This window comes from Egretta garzetta, unplaced genomic scaffold, assembly GCF_000687185.1.
Source record: "Egretta garzetta isolate BGI_Z169 unplaced genomic scaffold, ASM68718v1 scaffold209, whole genome shotgun sequence".
In the NCBI taxonomy this organism is placed as follows: domain Eukaryota; kingdom Metazoa; phylum Chordata; class Aves; order Pelecaniformes; family Ardeidae; genus Egretta; species Egretta garzetta.
Window position 1 is genome coordinate 1782859 of NW_009260839.1, and position 19470 is coordinate 1802328.

Sequence of the window (19470 nt, forward strand, 5' to 3'; positions counted from 1 at the left end):
GCTCCCGCGCAGCGGTGCCGCGCTTGGGCGGGCGCAGCGTGCTCCCCCCGGCTCCGCCTCTTCGGGTTCGTGGGGGAAAGAAGTGCAGGTTTTAACGGCTAACATCTCCAATGCCTTTCTTGGCTTAATTGTTTTGTAATGCTAAAAAAAAATTTGCCGTTTTCTATTAGCACTGCATTTTCGGTTAAAAAAAAAAAAAGCGGTTTTTACTTCTATATATATACAAAGCTACGTTTTTGGTTTTTTTTGTAGCCTGACACACTATTTTGGATGGTCATGACTGCGTCAATGATTTTACAAGTTGAGTTTTTCAAGACGTTTGTCTCTCATCTAAATAGTGTGAACTGGCTGTGCTCAAATGCTGAACGTTCATAGCATAATAACTCAACACTTTCTGTGTTTTGCATTCATTACCTGGGAAACTAATGAAATGTGGACAAAATTGGAGAAGTCTCAGTTTTATGCTGTAGTAGAAGCTGTTCTTGGTTTAGACTAAACTTTTCTAATGTTTACTTTTCTTACTTGGAAATGTTTGGGGTCAAGTTTTAAAGTTTTTTTTATCTTAATTTACATCTTGGTTAAAGGCCCAGAATTTGGTCTAATACTGTTGGGGGTTTACACAGGAAGGGCAAAATAAAGACACTGAATCATGGTAGCAGCAATTGATACAAATAAATGTGTTTCTGTGATATATTTGTTACTAGTGATAGAAGTTTATTGTGTAAAACAACCTTTCCTTTATTCTTGAAGAAGTTATAAGGAAACATCTTTCTAAATACAAATGTGATTTTTAGAGATACTGCTGTAGCTGTAATGACGTATTTGAAAAAAATATTTTTAAAGTTATTGGTGGTGTTAGTATCATTCTACTACTAAAATATTTTGTTTCAGTCCTCAGTGGCATGTTTGGGTTCTCAGACATGTTGCACCAAATGAACTGGCAAACACTTGTTCTCCAGCTTGGATGCATTGTGTAATGTACAGGAGCTTTTGCATAATGTAAAATATATCCCTTGGCCTAATTTGAGGATGATGTTACTGATGGTTGTACTGTGAGACTGGGTGGTCTTGGTGACCGAGAGCTTGATACTGCTCTTTTTCAAGATACCAGAAAAGCCCTGAATAATTTCACCTTGAGCAATTACTTGTGAAATATTTCTAAGTAGCTAAAATGGGCTTCCAAACTTTGTTTTACTAAGCTTGTAATTTAGTATTCTACCTTCAGGAGCTTTAAGTGTGAAGAAAGAAAATGGCCTTGTATTTTAAACTACTTGTGTTTCATTTTAAGAACTATGGGTAGGAGAGATATGGAGGTACGGTTATTCCTTGGACAGCCATGAGCAGTGTGGGTATGATGATGGTTTTCTTGATGGAAATGCAATCTACCAGGTCAGCATTTATATCCTCACATCTCTTCAAAATTGGAAGGTAGTGGCAAATGTTTTCTTTTCTTGTGAAAAGAAAAGATTGTGAAGGTTGTTGTGAATCTTCTTTTCCTTGCTTCTTTCAGTGATTTCTAGAAATTTGGTCTCCAATTAAAGGTGATAGTGTATCAGAATACTGTGACCTGACACTTCCAGACTAATATAAAAGTATTATTTTTAGTATTCTGCAATCAGTTTATTGTGTTTCTATAATGAAATGTTTGAGCTTTGAGAAAAGGCTTTTCAGACTATCTGCAGAACTTGGAGGGAAGGATGGGAAACACATTGGCAATTTTGTCCCACATGTTTTCCTGAAGTATTTAAGCTCTGGGTTTATCTTACTCTAAGCAGCTACCTATTTCTTAAACCCAGGCTTTAATTTTCCATAATTTTTCTCATTTACAGTTTCAGAAGAGATTTGAAAGATTATTTTCTTAATCTGATTAACTACAAAATGTAACATGTAACAGTTCATTTTACAATGAACAAGTACTAATAACATAACAAGTACTAACATAGTCTGATAGGCCTGAAACAAATGAGAAGCTATGCAGCAAGCAGACAACTGAATATTTAGTATACAAGGGCCAGAATATTTAGTATACAAGGCCTTAACCTTTTCCTTGCTAAGTCACCAGAATTTGGGGTAGGAATCAGGAGGAATACCATTGAACACTAGCTGATGCAAAGACTTTTGAGATAATGTGAGACACAGAAAATGTCTTTTGCATTTATGGACCTATTTTCTGAGCCATGGCCTTGCTGTTGCTTTGCCTGTAGTCGTGACAAACACAAACACCACTGACTGGAGATAAAGGCAAATCACTGCCTGGGGTCATGTATTAACATTAATAGGATCAAACTTTTGCATTGGGAGGAAGGCTAAACAATCACAGTTGTTTAGCTTGAGATAATTTCTGTTAATTCCAATGTTAACTTAGTTTAAAATTATCGTCCTTACATTTCTCTTCCAGTTCTGACACATTCCATCTACCATATGCATTTGTGCTGCTCTGCAGGCAGAAGTCTTGTCTCCAGTGTCATGAAGTAAATCATAAAGTTTTTACTTTGTTGAACAGGAGAATTTAGAGTTGCCATTATAGGCAGTAAATGTGTGTTTAGGATGTTCACAAATACTATTTTTGACTTTGAATTCTTAAAGAGATGATAAATACTTCTCATCATAACAAACTCATAGTGTAACAGGATTTTCAGCTGCCTTCTAAATGTTTCTTGTATGCAACACAGGTGACACTAGAAGCTGTTTAACCTTTTGTAGTCAGAAACTTAAACTGGTATATATAATAGTCTTCAAAAATGGTTTCTAAGTACTGGTACTTTGGAACATAATTCCTTCCTGCTCTGGGGAATGCACTGAATGCACCTGAGAAAAGTGAAAGCTTCAGACATATGTGGTTGTTGACAACTGTCACAAATACTTGGACTCGTCTTTTTGGGTTTTTTTGCAAAGGAATAATATACACCAGTAATGATTTTATGCAGTACAATAATGATTATGGCTAATTCCACTTACTTCTCTGGACCAGGCCCTGCAGTACTGTTGAGTGTACGCTTCATGCTAGTTATAATGTAGATTTTTCTTAAGATCTCTCTTATTCAGCTAACAATGGAAAACAAACATGGAGAAGTATGAAGACTATTCAATTGGTTTTCCTGGGCTAATGAATTTGATCTTGCATAAGGTTAGCTGTATTGTAGTGAGTCTAATGCAATGTTCTCAAGATCATTTCTGGGTGTTTAAAAAATACTGTTTCAAAAAAGAGTTTTAAAAAATTGGTACAGATTCATTAAGAAGTACAGAAATAAACTTTCTTCCCTAGACACCGCTGAAGATTCTGCATAACATGTTGTGCATTTGATCTATCTAGATAAGACCTGAGGATTTCTATGGATAACGTCAGTCATGTGGTGGTTTTCAATGTCTTGGCTGATTCCCTATTAAATAGGTCAACACTTTTTTTTTTTTTTTTTTTTTCCCATTCCCCCCCCCCCCCCCCCCCAGGAAATAAACACTTTTTGAGGTAATGGCTTGTATATTTAATTAAATATAACTATTCATACTGTGGGTCGTTGGGTGTCTGCAGAGAGGAATCTGAACAGTTTATTTAGTTTAAAGTATTTGCTTGCTTATTGTTGTACAGATTTTGGCATGTGGACTCAGTATGTGTACATGGAGTTAAATAGATACAATAGATTGGTTTGTCTTAGTGGGAGCCATTAGGGTTGATTGAGTACATAATCCCTCCATCAAGTGGGAGTTGGAGAAACAAAGGAGCTGTTATCATCTATCAGGGAAAGGTTTACTTATTAGTGTATGCCAAGTTTTATGCAACAGAACCTAATAACTTCAAAGCTCTAGAAAAAAACCACTTTTTTTTATATTTCACTTCTGTATTTGAGATATGCCAAAATTGCAGAAAAGAGTAAGTATAATATAGATCAGAATATTTGCAGTCTGAAAAAAGCACAGGCACAGCTGTAATTTGCTGATAGACCTCTGACTCAGTTGCTTTTGATAACTGAGACCTACTACTGGTTTTCTTAAAATCTCTCATGTTTTCTTGAGGTATTTTCAGTAGGGGACATTAACAAAGCTCAAGAGACATAGGTTTAGATTATAAAAACAACAGGAGCTGTGTGGCTACTTATCAAGTAGCAGCAATTATATTTATGTGTGAAAAGGGAAGAGATGGCTTGTGATATAAAAAGAAAAGGGGCTTAAGTGGTAAGGAAATACAGTGGAGCTGTTCCAAACCAGAAAACTCAGGGGAAAAGACCTGGTAAAGAAAAATGAAGAGAAAGAAAATCATAAAACAGGAAAAAGTGTTCTATATATACTGGTACAGAAAGAGGTGAGGAAAATGGTTCTGTCAGCATTATCATCTTTTGTCAATCCATTCTAGTTGTAGATGTTGCTGTACAAGATCCATAGAGAGAATAAGGAGAGGACAGGACTGAAAATGCATTGAAAAGGAACTATTAGAAATTCTGGGATGGTGTTGCTTCCCTGATCCTAAATACTTCCTGCTGCTAGAGGCAGTTGGTTTTACTATTTCCCCTGTGTCATAGATGCATATGCTTCACGCAAAATTGGATTTCTCAGCGGACAGTTTGAATTTGGCTCTCGCCAAATTATTGTGTTTGTATACTACTGATGTATCTACAGAGACTCCTGTGAATGCAGAGTAGGTGATGTATATCTTAAGTGAGAACTTTTTTTTACTGAAAGCCCTGTTTCACCTTTTCCTTCAGTTATTGTCTGGGATAACATCACAAGACCTTTATTTTCAAACTGGAGTAAATTACATTAATATGGATTTCCATTTCTTGTTATTATTGGTCTCTAACATATGCATCTTCCTTTCTTAGCTTTAAGGTATGTAAAAATAAATAAAAGCTCCTGTGTTCAAGTAAAGTGTTTATTCTTGGGGACTAAAGCGAGTATTCCTATTGGTACACTACATGTGGATTGCAGTTTTCATACTGGTTTTGCTAGAAAATACGTCACCACAGTATGAAATGATTTCTTTAGAACATATGTAGTGAGTTTGTAACTACTTTTATAAGCTAGTTCAGAAGCAATAATATACTATGTATATTTATGTATTGTGTGTATCTATATTATATATATCTAGAAGCATGGCATAATTCTTGTTGTTTCCTTTTAAGGTCGATATAAATGGTTTGTTAATTGGATTGCACTTTCAGTGTGCTACAGTGTAGCAAAATTCTAATCAGTCGAAAATCTTGTTTCGTTGTTGGTGGTGATTTTTCGAAGTGATCACTCGCTTTGGCAGACCAGGGGATGGCTCTCAGTAATTTAAAGAGATTGCTTTGGAGGTGATTTGTACAACTGAATTAATAATTATAGCCACCTTGGTTTTAGAAAGCCTTGGCCTATAAATATTTAAGTAATTTGGCTCCTGCCATAGAAGAAAAGATATATTTATCTTTAATATGTTTTGTGGGCAGTGTCCTGGTGTTAAAGCATGGGAATGAACACGGAGTGTACTTTTTTAGCTACTACTAGGCTGCTTTATTTCATAACTTCTCTATTGAAAATCACATAAAATCTTTATAGATGAGCCGTGTAGTAGAATGAAATATTTTTATGTTGGGCTCTACAAACTTGTTACAAGTTTAAGCTGTTCTAATGGTTGTATTTGTGCTTCGTAGTGACTCTAAAATCTGTCAGTGCACCACGACTAAAGCCTTATTATTCCTCCCTCCTTTTTTTTTATCTTCATATCCCGTGCAGCCCTCTGCCAGGTTTATAGTAGAGCCTTTAGTATTCAACCTTTTGAAGTAGTCTTGCATAGTAATAATTCTTTCATTTTTCTAGAGGTAATCCAGATTCCTTGTGGGCTTTTAGTGGTTAATACTGTAGATTTCTGCAAGTGCTTGTGTGAATTAGGTAAGCAAGACTTAGCCCCTTCATTTCAAAGCAGGGTGCTCATCCATGAGGCAGTTTTTCAAATGCCTTTTAAGTAATGGAAGATAGCATCTTGTTTGTCTTTAGAGTTAAGAACTTTAGAAATAGTCAAAAGTCTTGAGTTATTAATACTGAAAAAATTGCTACTATGGGTGGATGCAATCTGTAATTTCAAAAATAAATGAATGTGCATAATTACATTAAAATTGTAGGCATACTGTGGATTGACAAAAAGATAAACAGGACAGAAGCAGCCTTTGTGTTTTATTGTAATTACTCTTACTGTGCTTCTGCAGGGATTCCCCACTCTGCTCACATTTCTTGACAGCAATGATATGTGCAATGGATGTATAACAGCTAGTGTACCACAAGCCTTGTAGGAGTAGCAATATAGTGGGTGTATTTACTGTTACAGTCTTACCTGTCTGAAAGCCAGGTTGTGAAATAGCAGTGCTAGGTTTTGCCTAACAAAGATCTTTGCAAACAAATTGTCTGGCGAAGTAATTTCAAATTGGCTAATCAATACAAAGATTCTCCCAGACTTAGAATGATGTCTATTGCATGTGTCTGTTTTGTATGAGTTTTACAAATAAGCATGTAAATACTTCCCAGTCAAAACTAAAAATTCTGTTCTAAATATGAGAAGACATTTACCAGGTTGACATGTATGCAACTGAATTTGTAGGTCATACTTAACGTAGGGTATCACAGGCCAGATAATGCATTTTGAGTGCGAGCTCTTCCCATATCCCCAGACTTAAAGAACAAGGGGACTGTATTATTTCTGTCTATCTTGAGCTGCTTTTTGCATATCTCCATCAAGGTTAAATCCTATTAATTTTTACTCTGTAAACACTGGCAGAGGGATTAATTTGTTAGTTTTCAAGTAATATGAATTTAACTGTGTGGGAAAGAAATCAACCCTTCTGAGAGATGCATTTTTGCATTTCAAGTGTGTGCTGTTGTAGTGGATATGGCAGTTCAGAGTGTTTCCACTGATTTTCCTATAGACAAACCACTGATTCGTTGTGATTACGCTGAAAGACAAATTCAGCTCTATAAATTTTTAACAAGTAGAAGAAAAATTTACAGGAATTTTGGCCTTGGACAGGGGTAGTATATTAAATTGCCCTAATGAAGGCATATTGAAAAAATCCAGCTGATTGCAGTGGAAAGTCCTTGTTCCAGTGCCTGCTCTGTGGACTATTTCTTCTTTCTTTTCTTCTTTAATGAATAGGCATTTCCATTAACAAAACATCTCTGTGAAAATGGATTGAAAACCAAATTTTCCTTCACAGTTGAGTGTCCTCATTGCTGCTCCTGAATATCTCTTTCCTGTGGTCATGAGTTTTGAATTCTTTGTTGCTTAGTAGCCTGAGTGCATCAAAACTCTATTCTAGATAGCTTATTAGCCTATGGTCGTTGTGAGTGGAAGTATTCAAGTTGCAGTTGACCAGGAACAGAGGTCTTCCATGTGATGAATTGACCTACGAAAGGCTGCCAACACATCCTTTACCTTCTCCTCTGTTGAAAATGTTTTTGAATTACAGTAGCCATGACTTGCTATTATGCTAGGTGTGACTTAAGCATACTAGCTTTATCTACTTTTTAATGATATTTAAATATTGTAAACCTGTCTGAATGGGCTTAGTTAGGAATAACATGCCTGCTGACCTGGAACAGCTCCATCCTGAGTAGAAGTGCAATGCAGATCTTTGGGAATTGGGAAACTAGATAGTTAAAATGACAGAAACTTGTTACTGTAACTTCTTCCAGAGATGACTGATGACGGACAATTTTCTTGAAACGTTGTTTTGCATTGACATAGGTTGAAGGGCCCTAATGTGCAAAATGCTCTAGATGTTTTGGGGTTTTTTTGGGGATTTATTTATTATTTTTTTATGACCCTTGGAGAAAAATGGGGCAGAAAGTATAGATGTAGGTAAAAGTCATGCTATACCCATTTGACATGAGATAAAGGTCTTCCAGAAAAGTTTGTGGGTCTTCATATATTTGGAAAGTCTGACAACTGAGACTTCTGTGGTTTAGATTTTCAGAAGCGTTCCTCAGTCAGCTTCCATTGCATATGGCTGTGAAGCAGGCAAAAGCTCCTATTGCTTTCAAGGAACCATAGGCACATTTTTCTTAGTGAAACTATCTATTAAAACATGTAATAATTAAGTATCTGAATAAGATACTGAAGTCTTTTGAAAAACTGTTCACTGCTATGGATGCGGAGCCCTTTTGAAAATCTGGTCCTTATTTCTATTGTAGATAAACTTCCATTAAAAAAAAATTAAAATTGTTTTTTAATACTTGGAACAGAGATCCTTTCTGCTCAGCTGAGTAAAGTTAGCGCTCAAACTTGCTTGTTCTCTGTATAGGCCATTAAAAAGGTATTTTGTAAAAAAAAAAAAAAGTATACGTACTTTATTACATCCATTTAGTGAAAGTAGTGAAGTATTGTTAATCCCTTATGATCCATAAGGGTAAATATGTTTTGTCATTTGCATAACAGTTATTACCCAATAGTCCAGAAGTCATTATGGTCCATTGTGTAATCCATATTTGTTTGTTTTTTTTTTAAGTGTTGTTTTGAGTTAATAGACTCTGCAGCTCCAAAGGAGTTTTAGAGCATTGTGGAAATTTTTTTTCCTCTTTCAAGGACTGCTGACCCAATGGGCTCTGTTGGCTCCCTCAGGGGTGTCAGGGTAACAATGTTAATCCGTGTTTTACAAGATGTGCACTGGATGAGTCATAACATTTAAGTAAAAATTAGTTTTAAGGTCTAGTAGACTGAGTTTCTAAATTTAATGATTTAGGAGTGTAACTCTTATTATTCCTTATTATGAAATGATTTATTCTTTTAACACAGAGGGAAGATGGAAATAGGTTTAAACAAATATGCACATCATATTTACAAATGAAAAGCAGAATTTTGCAACTAATTGCATCATTTTTCCACTAATCGTTTAAGTCCAGAAATGATGAAAGCAGCCTTTTAATCAACCTGAAATGTTCCTAAAATTTACATGAATACTCAATCCATTATACTGTCCTGTTGCTCTTTTTCACTGATGTTTTGCTATTCGAGATGCTTCTAGGAATTCCATCCCTAATAGAATTAGAGATGTAAGGTTCATATCTTATAGCATATGCCACCTTAGGTTGCTGAGGATGAAATGCTTAACAACCTAAGTAGATAGAAAAATGACTTGCAAAAATAACTTTCTTTTTTAATTTTGAAAGAAGCCTTTTCAAAGGTGTAGGAGCATTTACTGACTTAAGCATAGCTGAGAGCTTCTGTATCAAGTTTCAGTCAAAAATACATTATTAAAGCGGATGTATAAGTCCCTGAAAAATGGATTTGTAATGGAAATGCCAGGAGACCCTTAACTAATCATTCTTGTTAGTGTAAATGCCTAGAAATGAATACAGTTTTCATTGATCTACTATTATGTGACACAAGTGACCACTTACAGAGAAATCCATAATAATTCTAGTTAACTTGGCTGCATTCAAAAATGCAGTTAAAAGTACCCACCCCTGTACACAGCCTTTGCAGAATTCTTTTGTGAGCTCAAGTTAAGTCTTAAAAGGTGTAAATCTCATGCTGATTTTTCCACTGAGGCTGTTTCTGCCCTGTTTTCACAGAAGATTTGTGGGTACTTAAATGACTTGAAATGCAATACAAGATGGCTCCTATAATGTCTCAGACATTAAGTGTGAGTGGGGACAGGGTAGTAGTCTCCAAAATTGTTGGTGTGCAATAGGTGCTTTTTTTGAAGTGAATGGATATACTTGGTATTTTTATTGGCCAGAAAGACTTAACACCTAGATGGCACCTTTGACTTAAGGATATTTGCAAGCTGGTGAATTCAGTCATAGGAAGGAGTGTACTTTTTTACACTTATTCTTGAGTTTGTACCATAGCCAAATGCATTGGTTACTACAAGGGTCAAACTTTGCCTGTTGATTAATGGAAGACATCAGTTTACATCACTATATTTCTGGCATCCTTTTTTACTTTGAGTTAAATGAATAAAAATGAACCTTTTTGTTCTGAATCATAAAATCATTGTGGGTAAGGTAGATGGTAATGCAAAGTCTTAAGTGTAGAATTAAATTTTGATAAACTTCTTAATTGAATTGACTTTTTGAGAACGCAATGATGTATGAACTTTTGATATGGCATTTGTCATTTTAGAGATAGACTATGCTACAACAATGTGCTGACTAGAGAACAGTTTTGTTAAAACATGAAGGCAGCAATTTAGTAAAGATTCAGAATGAGAGATTTCAATCAAAATTGCTGATTTTGTATACAAAAAGGTTGGGGTTTAATCAGTTTAATGGGGAAACAATTGTTTTTGTAAGGAAGTATTTCATATTATATGTAACTTAAATTACCTCTTGAGTTAAACTTTTTGAAAACAAAGTGTGCGTATGTGTTGTCTCATTAATTAATTCAGAGCAAAGAACATTTTCAAATGGAGCATGTAGTACTGGTAGCAGGTAAAACCATTGCTAATTTTTCTTTTGTAATTTTAAATAGTTCTCATTTATTCCTTTCAGTATCCATTAACAAATTATATTAGAAAAAACTTTTTTATTTTTTTTTAAACTGATCTCCTGGTTTCAGCTGGGATAGAGTTAATTTTCTTCCCAGTAGCTGGCATAGCACTGTATTTTGGATTTAGGATGAGAAGAATGTTGGTAACACCCTGATCGTTTAGTTGTTGCTAAGCACTTCTTACACCAAGTCAAGGACTTTTCAGTTTCCCATGTTCTGCCAGTAAGAAGGTGGGAGGGGGCACAGCTAGGACAGCTGACCCACCCAACTGTCCCAAGGGCTATTCCAGACCATATGACATCAAGCTCAGTACAGAAACTGGGGGGAGTTGGCCAGGGGACAGTGATTGCTGCTCAGGGACAGGCTGGACATTGGTTGGCAGGTGGTGAGCAATTGCATTGTGCATCACTTGTTTTGTATATTCTTTTATCATTATTATTATTTTCCTCTGCTGTTTTATTAAACTGTCTATTTTAACCCATGGCTTTTACTTGTTTTTTTGCCTTGATTCTCTCCCCCATCCTACCAGGGGAGGAGGGAGAGTGATCAAGCAGCTGCCTGGTGCTTAGTTGCCAGCTGGGGTTAAACCACGACAACTGGATATACTATCGTTATAGTTAAATAATATATTTACTGCAATATACACAACCTTTTTATCTTTGTAGGTGTTAGGAACCAAAATATTTAGCTGGAGAGATTAGTATTTCCACTTTTCTCAGGTTCTGTCTAATAAGATGCCGCAGCTCCTGGGGATTTGGTGGGGTGGTTTTTGTGCCTTTTTTGTCCATACTCTGCTGTGCTTTTCTTGATGAATGACATAACCACCGCTCTTAGATCACCATTTTAGAAGTGAATCCCTGTATGCTTGTGGCTGTTTGTAACTCAGAAGTAAAATTGCTGTTTGGCTTTGGAAATTTTTTTCTCAGAGTTCTGTGCTTGAGAACCATTTGCTGTCAAAATAAACATGTCACTGTAGTGTTTGGCTGGTGTGGAGCATGTGTCTACCTCTGGAACTTTAAAATTTACTATTCAGAACTGCAGGATGTAGTATGGAAAGTAATGTGTTGAAACCACAAGATTCATCACATCAAGGTTCAGGTCAATTATTAACCAAAACTTTTAGTTGTGCAAAGAGTGGAGGGCTGATGTTGATGATCTGTAAAGAACCACTATGATTTCATTGGAGAGGCTATAGGTCTAGTTGATTCTACCTTGGAAGAAAAGGAAGGAGCGAGCAATGCACAGCGGGAGTTTTACATCATAAATGCATGACTTCATTACAGTTAACATTCTAAACAAAGATTTTTGTTTATTTTTAATATCCTAAGTGGGAAGGAACTGTGTTTGAATAGCCTTAATTATGAAATAAAGGGGTGAGCCAATATCTGCGTTTCACTGTCTTAGGTAATGGGGAACTGAATATTAAATACGTTTTTATAGATTAATACTATTAATGCACTGTTAATACCTAAATTAATGCTGTTTCATAGCTCAGATGATAAATGACAGGCTGTGTACTCAAGCTTGAAATGAGACTGTTCTCTACAAATTGAAAAATAATTCTCTGTATCTGATGAGCAAATCGGGAAAACAGTGTTGCAACATATCAACAGAATAGCCAAATTGAATTATTTTTGTATGACTCAGATTTTTACCTTAAATTTTGATTTTTTTGCCTCAAAATCTTTCTGCCTCAAAAATATATCCCTCAACATTTCCTTACCTTTTTTTATTATCTTTAAGGTGAGCTTAAGTAATGATAGCCATTTCAAAAAGCAAAACAAAACAGAACATCTTCCCTCTGTAGACATATAGTAAGATCACATTTCTTTAATTGCTGGTTTTTATTTCCTTAAGCCTAGTTAGAAAGCAGGAGACAAGGAAGAAATCTTGGTTTGAGAAGGTAGAACGGCAAAATCTTGAACAAGGGGGCGTGAGATGAATAAGCACATATGGAAGTAGGTCTGGTCCTATAGTACAGCAGCATGGGGTTTTATGCTAGTTTATGAAAACAAACTTTGTTTTACATTTCTGATAGTTGTCATATTCAGATACGTGAGCTGTGTGAAAGCAATAAGAGCAAAAGTAATTCCAGCAGTTAAGTGATAGTATTTACGTGTATTAAATTGTTTGATTTAGTTATGGTGGTACATATAGTCACACAGTAATGTAGCATAAGAAATTATTTTGCACAGCTTAAACATTTTTTGCACTCATGAACCTAGAATGACTCAAGTATTTAAGTTTTTATGTGCTGCATCACCAAGGTAATGGTGTTTAGCTGTGTTTCTGTGTTATTGTATTAGATTGCCAGATATGGTCTACGAGTCTTTTTTTTTTTTTTTTTGACAAGAGAGAGCCTCTACTGTGGCTTGAAATGAGAGAGTGTAATTTTGCTCCTAAGAGTGATTCTTCTTTTTCAGATTATAGCTTAACTGATTTATTTTTTTTTTTTTAAACTGTTGGGCGATGAATGTTGTTTCAGTCTGGTACCTTTACCAGACACTGTGGTCAACACTTTAGTGAAGACCACATAAATGTAGCAATTTGCATATCTTATTGATGTGTAAAGTACACCTTACAATTTCAGCCTCATTTTCAGTATGTATTTGAGACCTCTAGCACATGTATTTCCAGCATATGTCTGTGCTGCAGTCAAGTGATTGTGGTGCTTTTTGGGCAGATATCATGAGTATGGTGGTTGCACTGTTAAATGCGTGATGATTTTGCCCATCATCTTATGCAAGAATATTCTTTCTAGGAAACTTTTTGAAATACACGTGTTGTGGTTATTTGGAAGCATAACTTAGTGGCTCCTTATTTTTACAAAATAATAAAAGGGCTTCAAATCTGAGTGGTTCTAGTTGGAGTGTTCCATGGATTGAATTCACTGAGATCAGAAAGGTAAGGGTGGCTTTGGTTTTGTTGGAGTTAATATTTATTTGTATAGTTTTTTCTCAGGGGAAGGAGGCTTCCTGACTTGAAAAGTATGGTGTTTTTGTTGATTAGCATTTGTGGCTGGAGTTTCTAGGGTCAACCATTATTCCTTTTGAAGACATACTGGCATGGAGTTTTTGCTGTTTTGTTGTTGGTTATGGTTTGTGGTGGGTTTCTTTGTTTTGTTTTTGGTTTTGTGTTTTTGGTTTTTTAACGCTAGTGTCAGTGTAAGCAATTATCTAAGTTATGTTCCATGGCTAGCATTGAGTGTTTTGAGACTAATATTTTGTGTGTGTGTAAACATATTTTGTTGTTGCTGTAAGTTTAAGGAGAGGCAGTCTGTAAGGCAAGGCTCTGTTTGTGGAACTCGTACTGCGGTTTTCATGAAATACATTGGGTCTTGTCACCTGTTGAGGACAGAAAGGCTTCTTTGCTACTGTTGCACCTAACTACAGTCTGTAAGTGGTGGCTCACACAGTGGTATGTCGGAGGCAGTCTGGCTTCTGGAATCATCTCATATCTCATCTACTTACATTTCAGCACAATGCTAATTTAGACTGTCTTCTAAGTTGCTACTGATCTTCAGGTTTTAGTGCAATATATATGTTTTTTATTAGGGCCACCCCATTTATAGATTTTTGAGTTACTCATGTATTCTTCAATAATAAATTGACAATATATTCTTTATGGAGTCTTTAAATATATTTATGAAACTTATTTCAGAACAGGAAGTTAGAACATAATGTGAGACCTCATGTTGAAATCTGAGTGGAAATGAGTTATTCAGCATTCAGACAAATTTTTGACAGATACTGGAATTTGATACCTCATTTGCAAATACGTACATGCACAGTGTTCCAAAGAGCTTGAAATATTATATCAACAATGACTATTTAAATTTGAGATCCTCCATTTTGATATATTTAGATACTAAACCTCAGCGTAAAGGAACATACAGTAAGTGACAAAATGAGGGAGTGTCCATAGAAGATACATCAACCTACATGTTATGGCTTTGGAAGCCCATGTTCTAAGTTTATTTAGGATCATTTGTATTTGGTAAGCATAACACAACATCAGTTCTACCAACAGAATTAGAATCCTAGGTGAAGTCATAACCAAATATTTACAAGATGCACTCTGGTAAAATCTGAGATTGGGGAGAGAATGAGGTATAATCATTGTGAATTAACAGCAGGCAATTTACCAGACTTGTGAAAGAAAGTAAATTTTATGAACCAGTTTATCCCACAAATAGTAATCACAAACCTTGAAAGTCTTTGTTAGTGTCAGTTGATTTAAGATGTAAGATATCTTAAAAACTAAGGCTAGCTTTGCATTTTAAAATGTTTTGTCCTGCTTGGGAGAGAAGTAAACTAGTCAAATTGGCTTGCCAAGAGAGATGGTTGGTCTGTCTTTGTTTAATTTTTGAAGAAAAACAATACTACAGAAAAAAGCATTAAAACATGGAGGAAAAAATGTTCTGTAAAAGATGGTTCACTTGTAAAAAGTCATTGGCAAAGAAGCATGCAAAAAGATCCCAATGCATGCGAAAGGCAGAAAGTTTAAACTACTATTAAGAGTATTGTGGAAGGTCAAGGATCTTCTTTAAGGCTTACTGAAATCTTTCGATCAGTCATTTATAAACATTTAATTAAATGTATAACAAATTAGCATTTTGTAGGGTTTTCGATTTTTTTTTGTTAGTTTTAGTTTTTCCACTCAATACATCACAGAAGCATAATAGAAAATGGAAGTGGACAAAAAATTCTGAGGCACCATGTTTGTGTGGTTTCAATCAAAAAAACTATCATGTAATTTGTTTCTTCTTTCCTCCTCAAACTCTAGTTTAGGTTTGGTCCACATTATTGCAGGCAGCATGTCTTTGAGCCCCTTCTGCCTTTTGAGAACAGCCATTTTTTCTTACTGATTATAGAACTAATCTAGGAGGGATGTTCTCCTGGGATAAAGTCAGCCCTTGTGACTTTTATGCCCTTCATAAATTTTCCTGTCACATTTTTTACTTGCAGTTTGACCACAACAATTTTGGATAACTCAGGCCCACAAATCATGCATGCATGAAAGCTAAATGGACTTCTTTGTATTGAACATCAGCTGAAGTGCAAACCTCTCCTCGTCATAGCTGATCTGTTTCTCCACTGTTTCATCTTGTTCTTCCTGTTTGCTGTTCATTGATTTCTGTCAGTTTGGCCTGACTCTGCAGTGCTTGTTTCTCCCTCTTCCCTTTTTATGCACATGTAACAGTTCTCATTCATTCAGTTCCCTGGGTCTGTTATGTGTATTCTGGCTGATACAGTAAAATGGCTGAGCATCAATGGTTCAGCAAGTGTAAGCATGTTTACAGACAAAAAATGTGAAGATGAATTTGTAGTCTGTAAATGTATGGCTGTGGCCTTAATCTAGCTGACACTGACTGCAGCAATAACGGCAACCTGAGTGCTTACCAAGACAGGAAAATAAATTCTGTATGTTACGGCCTCACATCCTCATTTGCTGAGGACACATATCCTTTAAGACATAAGCATGTGCTAGAAGTTAAGCTTGTGAGTGTTTTGCTGAACAGTGTCCTTTTGTTCATCCTGGCTTCAATCTGCAAAATTGAATACAGCTGGGAGGTGGGGGAGTTTTCCATTGTAACTTAATGGTAATGTCATAAACAGGATTATGTCTTGAGTTGTAAGTGGCGGATTAGACAACCATCATGAGAGAAAATCTGTTTTCCAGCAAATATTCTCAGTGATAAAGAACCTTGGGAGAGAAAGGTAAAATGTGATATATAGGCAGAATTGTTTCTATGCAGAATATTTTTTCCAAATTTCCCTTGAGGCATCAGCTGTTCTCTGAACATCCAAGAAGTTCGTTGTGCTTCTGATCAGCTTCCCACACATTCTCACCCACACCACTTTGCTGTGTCATCTTAATGTCATTTTTAAATACTAACAAAAGAAGCATTTTGTTTATAACACAGAAATAAAAATCTTGAGAGGGGAAAGAATGTCTTTTGTATGTTATTTTAGCAGATCAAAGCTGACTCATGAGTAGCAAATATGAAATAAAGTAATTAATGTATCTTAAATTCACAATTCCTGAGTTAAGGATTTAAGTAGTACTTTGTTTATAGTCATCAGATTTTATAGACTTTTTTCATATGTGATTTGTATTATTTTTAGAAGGTTTACCTTGCTGCAAAATATTACATTTAGAATATGTATAGCAATTTGTAAAACTAGATATAACTGGTGCTTTAAATAATTGTGTGTGCTAAATTGAACAGTGGCCAGGTGCACTGGAGGCCAGGTGGGAAGATGGAAAAGCAACCTTCCTCTGGGGAAAAAAAAAAACAACTATGATATAATTTACTTGGCAGGGGAAGTTTTAGTCAACTCTTGTCATTTTACTGCCTTTGTGGCCTGGTAGAAGTTCCTAGAAAAACCACAAATATATTACTGGCACCGTTGTAGGCAAGCATTCATGCAAGTTATTGTTTGCATCAAAACTAAATATTTTCAAGATAGACTAACTTAAACAGTGCAGTCTCTTGGAGCTTCAAGGTGAAAGAATTACTCCTTGAGAGGTCAGTGAAGCTTGAACCAGTTCCTTCTGGGGAAAAGACAGAAAAGTTGATTTTGGGGTGAGAGCTTGATCTTGGTGGCACAACACAACAAATGTCTTAAAAAAACAGGAAAAAAACGTTCCAGTTTTATGTGGAAATCACTGACAGCATATAAATAGCAATGGGAAAAAATTATTTGTGTTAACTATATAATGTATTATCAGTAGAACAAGTACTCTATCGCATCTCTCCTGTATATTTCCAGACAAAAATCAGTTTAGTTTTAAATTTGCTGTTTGTTATTATTCTGGACAAACAAAATATTTATCTCCATTTTATTTTTTTGTTGGCTATTGAGAAACTTGATTGTGATTTTGATTGAACTAGGGTGTTCTTGAGATATTTGAGGTTAAATCTTCCATGACTATCTAGACAAAAAGAATGCTCAAATTTAATTAAGATTTGATTCAATATATGTAGAAGTTTACTTCAGCTTTTAATTTTTACTTGACAGTATCATGAGTGTCTTCAGATAAGACATAATAAGAGTTCCCAAATAGTGGGGCACGTAGTGCTACCATTACTGTTTATTCTGCGGTAGCAACTACCAGCCCTTGTAATGACCCCACTGTGATAAGGATGAAGGTCTTGTGCTTGAAGGAGATGAACTGCAATTGTCTCAAAGTGGTAACCAACAGTCAAGCTCCCCTGCTATCTGGAAGACTCTCCAAAAGATTCATTTTAAAATGTGTATAAAAGCAAGAGAAGCATTGTATGGCTGTCACTAAATGCAGCATTTTATGACAAACTTTACTTCTGAAGCTCACTGGTGAGGAGAGGGTTTCCAGAACTGGTAGCAGTGTAGTGCAAACTTGCAAACTAGCCAGTGTAGAAACATCTGCCACTAGAGGGGCCAAGTTTTATCCCACTTGGATTATGTTTCTGTATTTAAAAGCAAGCAAACAAAACCAATGAGTCCAGGAAAAACACTTATTTTCCAGTAACCTTAGAACATGTCTACAACAAGAAGTAGAATGGCTGGAGCTGCTAAATTTTATGGGCAGTGTTTTATTGGTGTGTGTTAGACTTTTTCTTTCTCTCTGCTTGGGTAGTTGTACTCCTGATATTAGGAGAATCTGAGACTTAAATGAACTTATGTAAAAAACAATGGTGTGATAGGGAATTAAGGTTTTTATTAATTGCTTCTATTTGAAGACCTCAAAGGTCATTCTTTGAACTTGAGCATGCTGTTAAACCTTGGAACTCTGTCTTGAGTTAGACCAATGTTATAGTAACTTGTTCTTTCCCAGTTTCAAATGCATCCATTTCAAGTCTGGTGTACTAGATACTGGATAAGCTTCTACAACTGCCTAAGGTGGGAGAAGGCAGTGGCTTTTTGTTTCTTTTCATTTTACCCTTAGATTTACTTAAAAGAAAGAATTGGAGAGAGAATGGAGCTAAAGAATACTTTAACTGTGAATGGGCATTAACTGTAAGTTTTTGTTTTTTGTTTTTTTTTTTTTTTAAATAGGATGGCAATCATTGCTTATCATAATCTTAACATATGATGAAAACTTTAAAAATATTGGAAAGACATGGGTTTCAGGAAGGCCTCTCAATCCTACCAAGCTGTTACCAATCCTATTTTACGGAAGGCTGAATTTGCTTCTTTGGTTAGACTCTTAGGAGCATGACTACGTTAATAATCTGACAGCAGTAAGCTTATGTGAGAGCAGACTTTTCTCTGATGGTGGAACTCCACTATCCCTTGTGCCTGGGCCCCGAAGGTGCTATTTATGTACCTTCGAAGTGGTGTTCACCCTATTGCATCTGTACACCTCTGACACAGCATTTTACACAGTGGCTATGTTATAAATGAGACTTCAATTTTGTCGTTTCATACCATTATTACTGACTTTTGAAAATTTTCACTTCCTTCAGCACCTAAGTTACAAGAATTAACAATAACGGTTTTATTCTAAAAATGTTGATTTCTAATTCACAGCTAGAATTGACATAGGTCTTTATTCATGAAGGTAAGAACAGTTGCCACATTGCTTCTGTCTCAAACGAAGTCTTCCCCAGCAGAAAAAAAAATTCTATGCCAGGCTGTTTTCCCTCATGTTCTCTAAATATAACTCAACAGCAGTCTGGTTCCTGAAGCCATCTGTATGAATATGTCTAGAGAAAATAAAATATCATATTGGTCACTTATTTTATAAGTGAGCATAACTTGGCAAAAATGAAAATAACTTCATAAGGAACAACCCTTTTAAGCAAAGACAGAGTTCTTAATGTGCTACAGCATAAAGATTTTATGAGACTAGTGGTTGTGCTTGTCTCCTGTTTATACGCACCCATCTGTGGAGGCATTTTCAAAATGCTTTTTTAAGACCTGGGTTTGAGAGAGTAATAATTATTCACCTTCCTCTGAGATTTTTACTTCCTCTGTTTTCAGCCTAAAGCATTGTCTAATAGAAAAAGGGTAATGATTTCTCTAAAGGTGAAC

General features: G+C 35.7%; 1 protein-coding gene across 3 annotated transcripts in view; it reads left to right on the top strand.

Annotated features, from left to right (window-relative positions):
* GABRB2 (gamma-aminobutyric acid type A receptor subunit beta2) overlaps positions 1-19470 on the top strand; it is a 163880-nt gene that overhangs the window by 2989 nt on the left and 141421 nt on the right. The window lies entirely within an intron of this gene.